This window comes from Xenopus laevis, chromosome 3L, assembly GCF_017654675.1.
Source record: "Xenopus laevis strain J_2021 chromosome 3L, Xenopus_laevis_v10.1, whole genome shotgun sequence".
Taxonomy (NCBI): Eukaryota; Metazoa; Chordata; class Amphibia; order Anura; family Pipidae; genus Xenopus; species Xenopus laevis.
In genome coordinates this window covers 151366148-151379893 of record NC_054375.1, presented here as the reverse complement: position 1 = coordinate 151379893, position 13746 = coordinate 151366148, and the positions used below count along the sequence as shown (strand labels likewise).

Here is a 13746-nt window from a genome sequence, read left to right as displayed (position 1 = left end):
TAAGGAAGGGGATGGTCATCTTCAACCTTTGATTTGAGTGGCTGCAAATGATAAATATATATCAGTTTCTATTTCAGTCTGACTGCTAGTTATCATACACGGATCTCAAGTTGAATCAGTTCCCCTGCAGCTGCCCGGCCTGCTGGTTTCAGCACCAATAACCCCCCCCCCCCGGTGAGAAAGGAATCTGCAACTGACACATCCGATGTTTCTATACAGTCGCCTAAAGGGGAACTCCACTCCTACACCGTTTTGTTGCACAGCGAAATAACTTGTCAATCAAACAGCCTCCCTATATACAATCCTTACTCATTATCACTGGTTTTAATGTTAACTGTAAATGTCATTTTTATTGGCTGCCAGTAGGTCCTTCCAGCTGACACAAGGTCACCCATTCCGATTAGAAGAAAAGAGGTTCCAGCTAAATATTGGGAAGGGGTTTTTTACAGTGAGAGCTGTGAAGATGTGGAATTGTCTCCCTGAATCAGTGGTACAGGCTGATACATTAGATAGGTATAAGAAGGGGTTGGATGGTGTTTAGCAAGTGAGGGAATACAGGGATATGGGAGATAGCTCATAGTACAAGTTGATCCAGGGACTGGTCCCATTTTGGAGTCAGGAAGGAATTTTTCCCCCTCTGAGGCAAATTGGAGAGACTTCAGATGGGTTTTTGTCTTCCTCTGGATCAACTGGCAGTTAGGCAGGTTAAGGTTGAACTTGATGGAAGTTTGTCTTTTTTCAACCTCGTCTCTGTCAGTTGTTCTGTAGGTCTGTTATTCAGCTGGCACAAAGCCCCTACTGGGTCACCGAGCAGACAAAGACTACAAGAAAGCCCAACACTGGCCTGGTACTTTACACTAAACCCCAACAGACACATCATAGTAAAGGAAAACAAAGAGCACTACTTGTAATTGTTCATTTTGCTTGTGTATGAGAAAAACCTGCCTACTAAATGTCATGTGTGCCCTTTGGCTGTGTATGAAGACTTTCTGCAGTACACGAGCTGGAGTTTCAAATGCCAGAGGAATTCCCCCAATCAGAACACAATATGATTGTTTATGGGAAGCTCTTTGTAAAGCTTTGAACAGAAGTGCAGTTACTATATAGCAACCAATGAGATCTTTGCTTTCATTTTCTAAATGTGGCCATACACAGCAAGATCCACTGCTTTGGCAAGGACACTAAACAAGAGACTCTTTACTAGATTTGGCTGCCGACTTGGTGGGCCAAACCCGGCTGATCCTATCATTTGGCTCATGGCCAACAATCTGATCATAATGGACACCTTGGCAGACCAATCGTAAGAGCACAACATCAATAGTTTATTTATTTACTAAGCAGTGCAAAGAAAGACGTGTGTGTCCCCTAGCTTGTTGGCTTGTTTCCACTTCTTCACCTTTTCATTTGGCACTCTGTTCTATGACCCAGGATAGAATAATGGAGGGAAACATCTTGCTATTGAGCCTGAAATGAGCCAGGTCTATTACATACATCATGGGCGCTATACTCTTAGCGGCACCATGTTTCCATGATGGACTCCAGTTTGGCACACTGAGGGGCCTGAAACCCAACTCGGAAGATAGAGTGGCACTGAGTGACTTAAACAGAGTGTGGTGAGTCTATTGATGTTTAGGAGATCTAATCTTTCCTATCTTGTATGAGAATGCAGAAGAAGACTCTCTATAACTCTTTCCATTGGCCAAGGCTTAACCTGAACCTGATGTGCAAGTCCGAGAGCAAAAGTTTTATAAATGTGTTTCCAAGGCTTCTGGGAGTGTGGTTTCAAACCTCCGAGAGAACGTGTTCTTCAGAAAACAACTGTTCCTAGGAAATTCTGAAACATGAGCATTTATAGTCTGAATATACTGGAACCAGAGCCACAGAAGAAGATTTTGAAAATAAAAGTCCCAGGAAATCTGGTCCAGCAAAGGCATTGTTAGTTGACTGGCCTCCTACAATCAGTGTCCAGAGGAGGATTCTTATGATAGGGACTAGAGCACCACAAGAGTATTCTGAGAGGAGAAAAGAGAGGTTGTGGACATAGAATGAATGAAAATTGGATGGTGGACGTGCAGGCAAAGTCCGGGGTAGACTGTTGGCTATCGTTTTACTTTGAATGGAACATGAAGTGGCCATGGTCTTAAAAAGGTTCTTAAATCCAGCTCCTTGTCTCAAAGCCTCAAACACAACTCTAGTGCTGTGACTTTTTAGGTTAATGTCCCCCATTCTGGACAAACTTCCACTCTGAATCAGCTCCAAAGGTCTTCTGCAACATGTCATGTCCCACCAGCTCTTTTGTACCCACAAGGCACTCGGGCCTTTATCCTTGTGCCTTCATCTTGGTCTCTCTACCTGAAGTCTACTTATGGTTCCCAGCTGGTTTTACCTGCACCCCTGGGTTTGCTGCATACCCAGATTTAACAGGAACCACCACCAACAAACAAATTAGTATATATTTAGGGCATTGTACCAGTGTTCCCTGTAACTTCAGCGTGTACCTACATTTCGTTCAAATATAAGGTATGAGAATCAAAGGCAAGAAGCAGAATAATGGTTGATTAGTGTTTATTATGCATCCACATAATATGTTTTGGGCAACAAGGGCCATGGGAATTTGGCACGGGGTGCGTCGGTTCCAGATTTCCGTGTGTTTAATTTTCCGTTTAGTGATACGATAATTGTTGCACAGTCAATTGTGAAAAGGCTCACAGGAGGTCTATGGTAAAGTAATTATTAACCTACACTGCTTTTGTACAGTAGGACTTATACAGCGGTGAAAATATGTTTTGAACACGTCAACATTTTTCTCAGTAAATATATTCACCCTAAACCAGCCATGACCAGGTTTTCCTCTCATGATTTCTGGCAGAGAAATCAAAAGAGTTGTCCAAGCGCCAAGGATCATTCATGGAGAGCTTCCGAAAGACCTTCAATTAGCAGGTACAGTTTCAAAGAAAACAATAAGTAATACATCTAATAGACATGGCCTCTATACACACTCACCAGACAAAAAACCTTGAAAAAAAACCTTGTTGAAGCTTGTTTAAAGTTTGCTGCACAACATTTGGACAAGCCAAGGAAATTCTGGGAGAATAAAATCTGGTCAGGTGAGACCAAAATGTAACTCTTTGGATGTCATTGCTCACATCATGTATGGAGAAGAAACGACACTGCACATCACCCCAAAAACACCATAGCAACAGTGATGTTTGCAGGTGGGAACATCATGGTGTGGGGCTTTTTTTTCAGTATATGGTACTGGCAGACTTCATATAATTGAAGGAAGGATCAATGGAGAAATGTACCGGGACATCTACCAGGATACTGAAGATGAAAGGAGGGTGGACATTTCAGCAAGACAATGATCCCAAACACACAGCCAAGGAAACTGTCAATTGGTTCTAGAATGTCCCAGTCAATCACCCGACTTGAATCCAATTGAAGATCTATGGAAAGAACTGAAGATCAGAGTTCATAGAATAGGCCCCTGGAAGCTGCAAGATATGAAGACACTTTGTGTGGAAGAATGGGCCAAAATGCAAGAGACTAGTTTCCCCATACAGGATTCATCTTGAAGTTGTCATTACCCACAACGGCTTTTCTACTAAGTATTAAATAAACTTCAGTAAGCGTGTTCAATACTTGTGGTTTTGATTCCTTTGTATGTCCAAATTACTTGTCTTGTTACCAACATCTGGTGTAAATTTCATGTCAATAGCCCATTAGAAATAAATTTACTGAGAAAACCGTTGACGTGTTCAGAGCTTATTTTTCCTGCTGTATAAATACAATTGTGTACAGATGGCTTATAGAATGGGGGAGGGAACGCATAGCTTGTCAATGGATCTCAATCCTAATCTGAATAGTTTCACACAAAGCTCATTCACCCAGATGCATCTGGTCGTGTGAATATTCTAGAATTCTAAATGGCTACAGGATGGTCTGGACTCGTGAATGTTCTAATGATCTGATTGGCTACAGGTTGGTCTAGCCCTTGGAAATCACTAAAGCTCTGACCAGCTAGGGGTCGGTTCTCCCTTTGGATGTTCTAATGCTCTCATTGGCTACTGTTTGGTCTAGTCCTTTATATTTTCTAATGCTGTGGGTTATTTGTCAAATCCTTTGGATGTTCTAATGCTCTGGTTACAGGTTGGTCTAGCCCATTGAAGGTTCTGTTGTCCTGATTGGTTACAAGTTGATGTAGCCCTTTGGAAATTCTAATACTCTTATTAACTACAGTTTGGTCTAGGCTTGTGTGCTGTGATCTCCCGCTGTGAATGTTTTAATGGTTTCATTGTCCACAGGTGTGAAAATTCCAATTCAATATTTACATAGCTACAGGATTAAAGTCCTGTGAATGATCTAATACTCTGATTGGCTCTTTATCCATCTGAATAATGTAATGCTTTAACTGGCTCTTGGTAAGGTATGCTGTTGCCATCTTAATTCTACTCTATCCCGGGCACAGATTTAAGACAAACACAGCCAAGAGGAAATTATTATTATTATTATTAACATGTATTTATATAGCGCCAACATATTGCGTAGCACTGTAAAGTAAATGTGATAATACAACTAAATCACATGAATTATATACATAGAACATATGGAGTTACATACATCACAATCAATACAGGTACAAAAGGTGAGGAAGGCCCTATGCAGAAAGAGCTTACACTCTATCTAAAGGGAAGGGAATAATACACAAGGTGTGGGAGTGGGCAAGATCGAATTAAGTGGGTGAGAAATGTGGTACTGTATGTAGTGTTGCGTTTGGTAGCTAAGCAGAGTGAGGGGAGGCTTCTCGAAAGAAGTGCGTTTTAAGAGATTTGAAAGCAGAAAGGTTGGGAGAAAGTCGGACAGACTGTGGGAGAGAGTTCCAGAGGAGGGGTGCAGCCCTTGCAAAGTCTTGAATGTGAGCATGTGAGGAGGTAATGAGAGAAGAGTTGAGTAGCAGGTCAGTAGAGGAGCGTAGTAAGTGGTTGATTGAGTATATAGAGATGAGTTCAGAGATGTAGGGTGGGGCAGAGTTATGAAGTGCTTTGAAAGTCAGTGTCGTTAATTTGAATTCAAATTAATTCATGACTTCATGGGTAATTAATGCAGATGCATTCAACTAGTACCAGCTTGTGATACAGTTTAATAAGGAAAAAATTCATAACAAATCCTGGAAGCCACATTAAAGAGGGTGAACCTCTAAAATCATATTTAAATAAGATACAGTCCTGGCATTCCACCAAGCCTCCAGACCACAGAGAGATTGAAATGTATTTCAAAGATATTGACTTAAGACCTGAGCACCTAGACCTACACCCATAGGCGCAAACACCCCGAACTTGGCAGTTGTTTCACTGAGTCACTGCTGGGACAATAGGGGGAAGGCAGTGCATTGTAGGGGCTTTTGCAGGTCTTTGTAATGTAGAGCAGGGTGTCTGTCATGGAGTTTTATCTTCACGACTGCATTTAATCACATGATGCATGCAAGCTCAATGGGAGGAAAGTTTGTAGAACCTTTTTAGAGAACAGCCATCGAGTTGCAGCAGGAGGTTCATGACAAATGTCCCACGGTGCAAGTGAATATTATGAATTCATTTTTCAGGTATTTCCAAAAGTTTAGGGACATTTCTCAATCCCTAATATGCAATTGTCCCTGTATTATGGTCCCTGCATAGAACGCTTACACACATGTTATAGGCAGCACAATCAGTGATCAGTACCTTCTGCAGATTTTTAATCCAAACCAAGGTGCAGAGTATTGAGTAGTCCTCTAGGATTTGATGTGACTTGTGGCCTTCTGCCGTCATTAGCCTGCATGAGTGAATGATGATCAAGTTAGGGGTCATGCAGGGGGTGTACATTTGCTGTCCATCACCAGTTCATGAGCAAGTTAGGTGTGATGCGGGGATGTCCACTTGCTATCCACCTCGAATTCATGAGCAAGCTAGGGGTAATGCAGGGATGTCCACTTGCTGTCCATCACCAGTTCATGAGAAAGTTAGGGGTGATGCTGGGATGTCCACTTGCTATTCACACCAGTTCATAAGCAAACTAGGGGTCATACAGGGAATGTCCACTTGCTCTCCACCACCAATTTGTGAACAAGCTAGGGGTGATGCAGTTGATGTTCTCATGCTGTTCACCACCAGTTAATGAGCAAGCTAGGGGTGATGCAGGGATGTCCACTTGCTATCCATCAGCAGTTCATGAGCAAGCTAAGGGTGATGCAGGGGATGTTCACTTGCCCTCCACCACCAGTTTGTGAACAAGCTAGGGGTGATACAGGGGATGTCCATTTGCTGTCCACCACTAGTTCATGAGCAAGTTAGGTGTGATGCTGGGATGTCCACTTGCTATTCACACCAGTTTATGAGCAAACTAGGGGTGATACAGGGGAGTCCACTTGCCCTGCACCACCAGTTCATGAGCAAACTAGGGGTGATACAGGGGGTGTCCACTTGTTGTCCACCACCATTTCCCCCTAAATGTAGCATTGCCGAATGCAGTAAGCACTGCATCCACAGCCAGATGCATCTTTCATACTGTATTCTATGCATGTAAAAATCTTTGTAATGCAACCTGTTTGGCAACAAGTAAATTGCAAAAAAACTGGTTTCTTTAATGTCCCCTTCTTGCCTTAAAATAATAATCTTGTTTCCTGTCTGCTTCCATCGTTCCATGTCTGCTACTGTTCCAGTCATGCCCATGGGCTGTTGAATTCTCGGTGGTGTTGCAGAAGAAAGTCCAGAGTATGTAAGTCCCTAAACAATAAGTAAGTAAACACAGTATTGTAAGGGGTCTTTTAGTTTAAAAAGGGTCTCTCTCGATAATGGTGCACATTGTTTCACCCAAAAGATTTTCACCCAAAAGGCTGAGTGGTACAATAATGTGCGTATTCTTTACTATGATGGTCATGGTCTTGGGAGGGCAAAGTCATTGAGCAAAGACAAACTGTTTTTGTAATACTAAGCCTGTATACAATAAGTTGGCTGTAGGAAACCAATTCATTGGAAAGCTTATAAAGTCCATCACAACTTACATAATTGTATTTTTTTTTTTTTTTACGTTTTTTTAATTATTTGCCTTATTCCTCTGACTCTTTCCAGTTTTCAAATGGGGGTCACTGACCCCATCTAAAAAACAAAAGCTCTGTAAGGTTACAAATGTATTGTTATTGCTACTTTTTATCACTCATCTTTCTATTCCTGCTCTCTCCTATTAATATTCCAGTCTCTTATTCAAATACATGGTTGCTAGGGTAATTTGGACCTTAGCAACCAGACTGCTGAAATTGCAAACTGGAGAGCCGCTGAATAAAATGTTAAATAACTCAAAAACCCCAAATAATGAAAAATGGAAGCCAGTTGCAAATTGTCTCAGAATATCGCTCTCTACATCGTACTAAAAGTATGAGGGCATTTCAACCCCAGACATGCCAGTATAATTACTACAGTAAATGGATAACCAGCATATTAACCACAGACATACCGGTATAATCACTGTAGAAACGGCCAATGAGCACTCCATTAACTCCAGACATGCCACTAAGATAAATGCAGAAAAGAACAGATTGAAAGCATTCCCTCACCTACACTTGCACAGGCAGAATACCAACACCAAAGTTCATCTTTCCTGCTGCTCTCATGCTGCTTGGCTCTCTCTCTGCCTCCAATCTTGGATTTTTCCCTTGAGAAGTAAGGAGCTGAGAAGAACTGAGGCCAAACAGGGCACTTGGGATATTTAAACAGTGAACTGGGACTTATTTGTGGACGCCCATGCAAGCTCTGTCTGGTGGGTGGCAATTAGACCATTCAACAAAAAGAGAGTGAATTGAGAATTCTAAGTTCAACCTGGAGACTCAACCTCCAACTGAGGGCCCAGCTGAGGTCAAGAGTCCCACCAACTCAGGAAAGCCAAAGCCTAATGGCCTGTAGATCTATTATACAAGATTAAAAATCCCTTTACTGGTGGGTTATACAAGAGAGGAGAACGCTATACTGAGACAAAGCCAACTGAGACCAAATATTTTCTGCAACAGAAACCAGACTTTGTCCCTCTGAAAGTTCAGACTCTATTTGTCTGAGACTCACAAACCAAGAAAAAAACAGAAACAGACCTTGTGTAATAAATAGTGATTATTCAATTTCGAACATTAACTTCCTTTTTGTTTGGTTTTGGAATGAGTGCAAGAAGGGGAAGAACACAGTTGAGCAAATGAGTAGGAGTATTGACGTGTCACATCATGTATGTGTTTGTACATGAGGCAGAATCCATTATCTTCTCCAAAACATTCTGTTAAAAGCAGGAATTTTGTTAAAGGTTCTCCCATAACCCCTTGAACTGTGGTTTTGTTGCCTTTTATGATGGAACCCATTGAAAACTCGCACATGCAGGAGGGGCCTTTAGAATATGTGCTACGCTCCACTACAGAGACACTGAATCAACAACTCAAGGGTTCGGCTGAACACACAATGTTGCACAAATGTTACATCCAGGTAACCTCAAGGTTGAGGGTTTTGACAGATGGGAGACAGACTATAAAGCAGATTCACATTCTGCATGGGGAAGTGATAAGTGTAAACAAATATTTCCAAACATATGTAGGGGGATCAAAGGGTTCATTCCCCTACTGCTCAGGAAGTCCTGATAACCAGTGCCCTGTAGGAGGGAGGTTTCCAGGGATCTTGTGACTAATTCCTGTCCATAGTTTATATAATGAGAGGGAGCATATGACTCTTCCTCTTTGGTCTCTATTTAGCACCAGGGGTGGATGTGCTGGGGACCCTGGAGCACAAGGTTCCTGTATCAAACATTGGACCTTAAGAGATCAGCATCCTTAGTGAAGCTGAGCAACAAAGACCCAATGAGCTGAGTGAAGGCAGTGGATAACATCTTCTGTCATAGGAGATGCGAGTTGGAGAGGACATCTTAGCCAGATATTCCCTTCAGACTATTAGAACTGCAAGTCCCACAATTCACTGCTAGTGTTACGTCAATCAAAGGTGCGCGAGTCCCTGTTCTGCTTGTGTATGAGCAGTTTACCTGCGGAGCTAGCCTTACCCCTCTGCCTGAAAAATGGTGGCTAAACGGAAGGTGGACTCAGCTCAGAGCCTGACCCCAGACATAGATGAACTTGTATCCAAGATGAGACACCAAGGGGGTTATTTACTAAACTCCGAATGCAAAAATCACAAAAAATTTGTGATTTTGTTTTTTTATAAAATCAGAATTTATTAAACTCCGAAGATGGAAAAGTCTGAATCTGAAAATCTGGCATCTCAGACCTGTCGAGGTTGCATATAAGTCAATGGGAAAAGTGCCAATGAGTTTTTGATGTGCTCTGGTTTTCGTGCAATACCCCAAAGGTTTCGGAGTTTTCGGGCGGAAATTCCAAAAAAATCGGGAAAATCTGGAATACTAGTAAATAATCGTAAAAAAACAGATAAATTCATACTTTGATAAATAACCCCCCAAGTGTCTGGAGATAGTACTTTATTAAGCCCTCTGGCAGGTTATAGGCTGTTTCTAAAGAAGATCCAGAGGGATGTGATCTCCCATATAGATGCTGATGAGTGCAATGAAGATGTTACATAGTAACATAGTAAGTTAGGTTGAAAAAAGACACACGTCCATCAAGTTCAACCTTAAGTCTATATATAATCTGCCTAACTGCCAGTTGATTCAGAGGAAGGCAAAAAAAACCCCATCTGAAGCCTCTCCAATTTGCCTCAGAGGGGAAAAAATTCCTTCCTGACTCCAAAATGACAATGGGACCAGTCCCTGGATCAACTTGTACTATGAGCTATCTCCCATATCCCTGTATTCCCTCACTTGCTAAACACCATCCAACCCCTTCTTATACCTATCTAATGTATCAGCCTGTACCCCTGATTCAGGGAGACAATTCCACATCTTCACAGCTCTCACTGTAACAAACCCCTTCCCAATATTTAGCTGGAACCTCTTTTCTTCTAATCGGAATGGGTGACCTTGTGTCAGCTGGAAAGACCTACTGGTAAATAAATCATTAGAGAGATTATTATATGATCCCCTTATATATTTATACATAGTTATCATATCTCCCCTTAAGCACCTCTTCTCCAGCGTGAACATCCCCAATTTGGCCAGTCTTTCCTCATAGCTAAGATTTTCAATACCCTTTACCAGCTTAGTTGCCCTTCTCTGTACCCTCTCTAATACAATAATGTCCTGTTTGAGTGATGGAGGCCAGAACTGTACGGCATATATGTTGACGGTGTACAGTAAAGGTTTGGTAGAGTTTATATCAACGATGTCCTGATTCAGTGTAGAAATTAGGCTTTTAGATAAAGGATATTATTGACATATTAACTGTAAGCAAGAGGAAGCTGGGACATGTTTCTCTTTATGAAATAGGAAAGTTGTTGATATGTTAAAGCCTCCAAAAGAGGAGGTCAGTTTTGTGCATCAATGCTGTGCCAATTTTGGAGGATTTACAGGCTATATCAATAACAGATAAATGTACTACTCTTGTCTGTACACAAATGGAATGTAGTGTGGCACATACCTTGGAGGAAGTGAGGGTTCTTCAACAGAGAGGCCTCTGGGAGTTGCGTCGAGATGAATTTTGACCGGTATTTAAATTTGTCCCGTTGTCAAAAATAATGTTCCTTAAATGAATCAATATTATTAGGGTGATATAAAAGTTTAGTTTTTTGAAATTTGAAAAATATTCCTGGTGTGCAGCTGTTTACCTGCATCAAGAATAATATTTTTGGCACCAGTCTAGTTATGTAAAAAAAAAATATTCAATCAAATTAATTGGCACTTTTTGCTGTGGATGGAGTAAACCATTTCCTGCAACTCTTGTAGCTATTTCCTTTTAGGTAAACAACAAAATCCCTCTCTTGCCTCATGGAAGGATTCTAGATAAACTCTGAGGACCCGAACCAGCTTCCCATAGGACCAAAGAGGTTAAAATAGCCTTGGGGCTGCTCATCTGGTGTTCAGTTGGCTACATCTGACCATCAGGTTTACATTTTGTCGCCTACAATTGCCCCACTGCTTTCTTCTTTTTTATCCAAAAATGTTCATGAGTATATAAGAAGATTCCAGAAGAATATTCAGGAGAGTAAAGGGAAGATGCAGTAAAGGCAGCAGAAGAAGCTAAGGAATTTTGAATCAAGGTCAGAAGAGAGGAGAAGGTGTGGAAAAGGTGGACAAGAAGAGAAAAGAAAAGTAGAGGCACTGTATTGCTGCATGGAGATGCCTATGGCTAATTAATGAAAGTGAATGAGATAAGGAAGCTCAGCAGAGCCCTGGACTTTCTACGACTGCTTTTAATATGGTGTTCCAATAAAGTGGCCAATTATATGTTGATAAAAGAAAAAGAGGAAATAGACTTATATCGGTCAATTTGAACATTTCCCTTGAGACTTCCTTCTTGTATTGGGTCCCAGAAAACATGAAGTATTTGTTTTCTAAAGCAAAGCACCCAATTCAGCAAAAATCCAAGGGGAACGGGGCAAAGAGCCAAGACCCGAAAACTCCCACTCATCAACATGAATGTAAAATGTCTTGTGACTTGTCCGACTGCAGAGCTCAGCAGAATGATCCATCTCTTGGAAATCAATTCAGCTGAATGAAACCCACATCGAGACGCTACATTCATGCCATGCGAGGGATCAGGATAATAGACACAGGCCAAGGTGGTCATAGTAGAGCAAGATGGTTACTAGTGATGTTTGTAGACCGGCGCCCGCTCCCTTGGTGACGTCACTGCAGTGTAGTCGTGGGTCTATAAACAGTGGGGGAGCGCAGGGACGGGCTTAGTGTGGGTTCGGAGTGGGAGGGTTAGGGTCAGGTGTGGGTTGAGAATTTCACACACATCAGTTAAGCTGCCCTTATACAGTATGTACTTATATAAACCTTAAAGAACATCTGGATGGAAATTTCCATATTTTTCAATGGGAAAATGACATCTGTTCTAGTTCTTTAACTGGCCCCATAAATTTCTTCAATATGATAAATCAGTATATTGCAAACATTTCTGTAGGATGGGGATGCATTTTAAGACTATCTGTTATACACAGTCGCTGATAAACTGCCTGTTTGGACTATTTCTTAAAACAAAGCGAGAACTTTTTTTTAAACCAAACGCAGAACATTTGGCCTTTGTTACGGGAAACAGCCATAACAATTTGACATCCACCGAACCATTACGTTCCAGTAGAAAAGCCTGAATTCTTGCACTTTTGAACACAAGCCTTATAATCCAAAGCAACTGCATTTCATCCCTGGCAGAGAATTTTCTATATTAGGTATCCAAGGGACTTTGTCTAGGGCATCAGCTTTAAGGGGTGGCTATATAATAAAAAAAAAACTGTCGTTTTGGGTGGTTAGTCCTATGCTAGTGCAGGGTAGGGGCTGAAGTAGTAGTAAAACTGTATGTTGGAATGCTGAGGGCTGGACAGCGTAGATACTACCCAATATGTAAGTGCTGTAACATTAAAGGAGAATTCAACCCAAAATTAAAAAATTAAAATAGAGGGCATCGGAGTTCACAGGTACCATCTTCTTCTCTTTTGTAATCTCCGGAACGGAACGGTGTATCGGTGCATGCGCAGTTGGAGCAATCTTCCGTTTCATGTGCCGAAAGTCACGGAAATTGCCGAAGTGAAGGAAGAAGACCTGAAGATTACCGAAAAGAAGAATATGGTCGCCCGTGAACTCTGATGCCATGAATCTGCACATAGGGGTAAGTAAAGAGTTAGGGGCATTTACCAGGGGTACTAGCTAGGTTGGGGGGTCTATGTTGGGTAGGCGGGTCCTTTAAGGACCCTACTTTGTGGCTTAACTTATTTGTAAGGAAGTAAGGGGCATGTTTACTAACATTGGAGAGAAATAATTGGGGAGAGAAATATCTGGAGAGATTTCTGGAGATGTTGCCCATAGCAACCAATCAGATCTTTGCTTTTGTTTTCTATCTTATAGGTGGCTGTTTAAATTTAGTTGCTAATCCGAAAAACCCTCCAGATAATTATCTCCAATGTTAGTAAACATGCCCCTAGATTGGAATGAAGAGGAAACCATTTAAAAACTATAAGAGGGGCAGACGCTTCTTTTAGGTTTGTGAAAGTGTTGAAAATTTGTAATCAAGCCAAAAGAAACAAATTAGAAAAAATGAGAGATTAAGATTAAATCTGCACAGACTAATCTTCCAAGTGTATCAGTCATATAAAATATGCAGGTTAAAAGTTTGGCTTCATTAAAATAACAGAAATAGTTTGTTGTTATTTTGCTTAATCGTTTGTATGTTCCATAAAGGAGTCACAGTTACCAGACTCACTCTATAGTGGCACAGAAGGCTTAGCTCACACAGGATGACAGTTGCTGACACTGGACATAATTTGCCTAACAAAGTTAATTTGAACAGGACACTGGAGCCTGATGGTATACACCTTCTAGTACATGCAGTATTTATAAACTCATTACATTACATTACTCATGGACAATGTGATTTAAAAAGACAGTAGATATTCTTATTGGCAGATGGCACCTTTTAGTAAATCAGTGCCCTGGAGTTTTTGCAAGAACAAACACAGTAAAATAAACATTGCAAGTGCAGAGTAGTTTGGGGAGAACATATGGCAGTTTTGTTTGTGTCCAATTAAATATCTCTATACATGAAAATATTTGCTTTCTATTGTATCCTAGAAACACCATTTTCCTTAGAGGCTCATCCTGTCTGAAGCTCTGAAAATAGAAATC

General features: G+C 41.2%; 1 long non-coding RNA gene across 1 annotated transcript; it reads right to left on the bottom strand.

Moving 5' to 3' along the window:
- Positions 1-5399: 5399 nt before the first annotated feature.
- LOC121401649 lies at positions 5400-12520 on the bottom strand. Its single transcript, XR_005966417.1, has 2 exons — positions 10544-12520; positions 5400-6758 (listed from the first exon to the last, which is right to left on the bottom strand). It is a non-coding gene; the product is annotated as an uncharacterized LOC121401649 (long non-coding RNA).
- Between the last annotated feature and the right edge of the window lie 1226 nt (positions 12521-13746).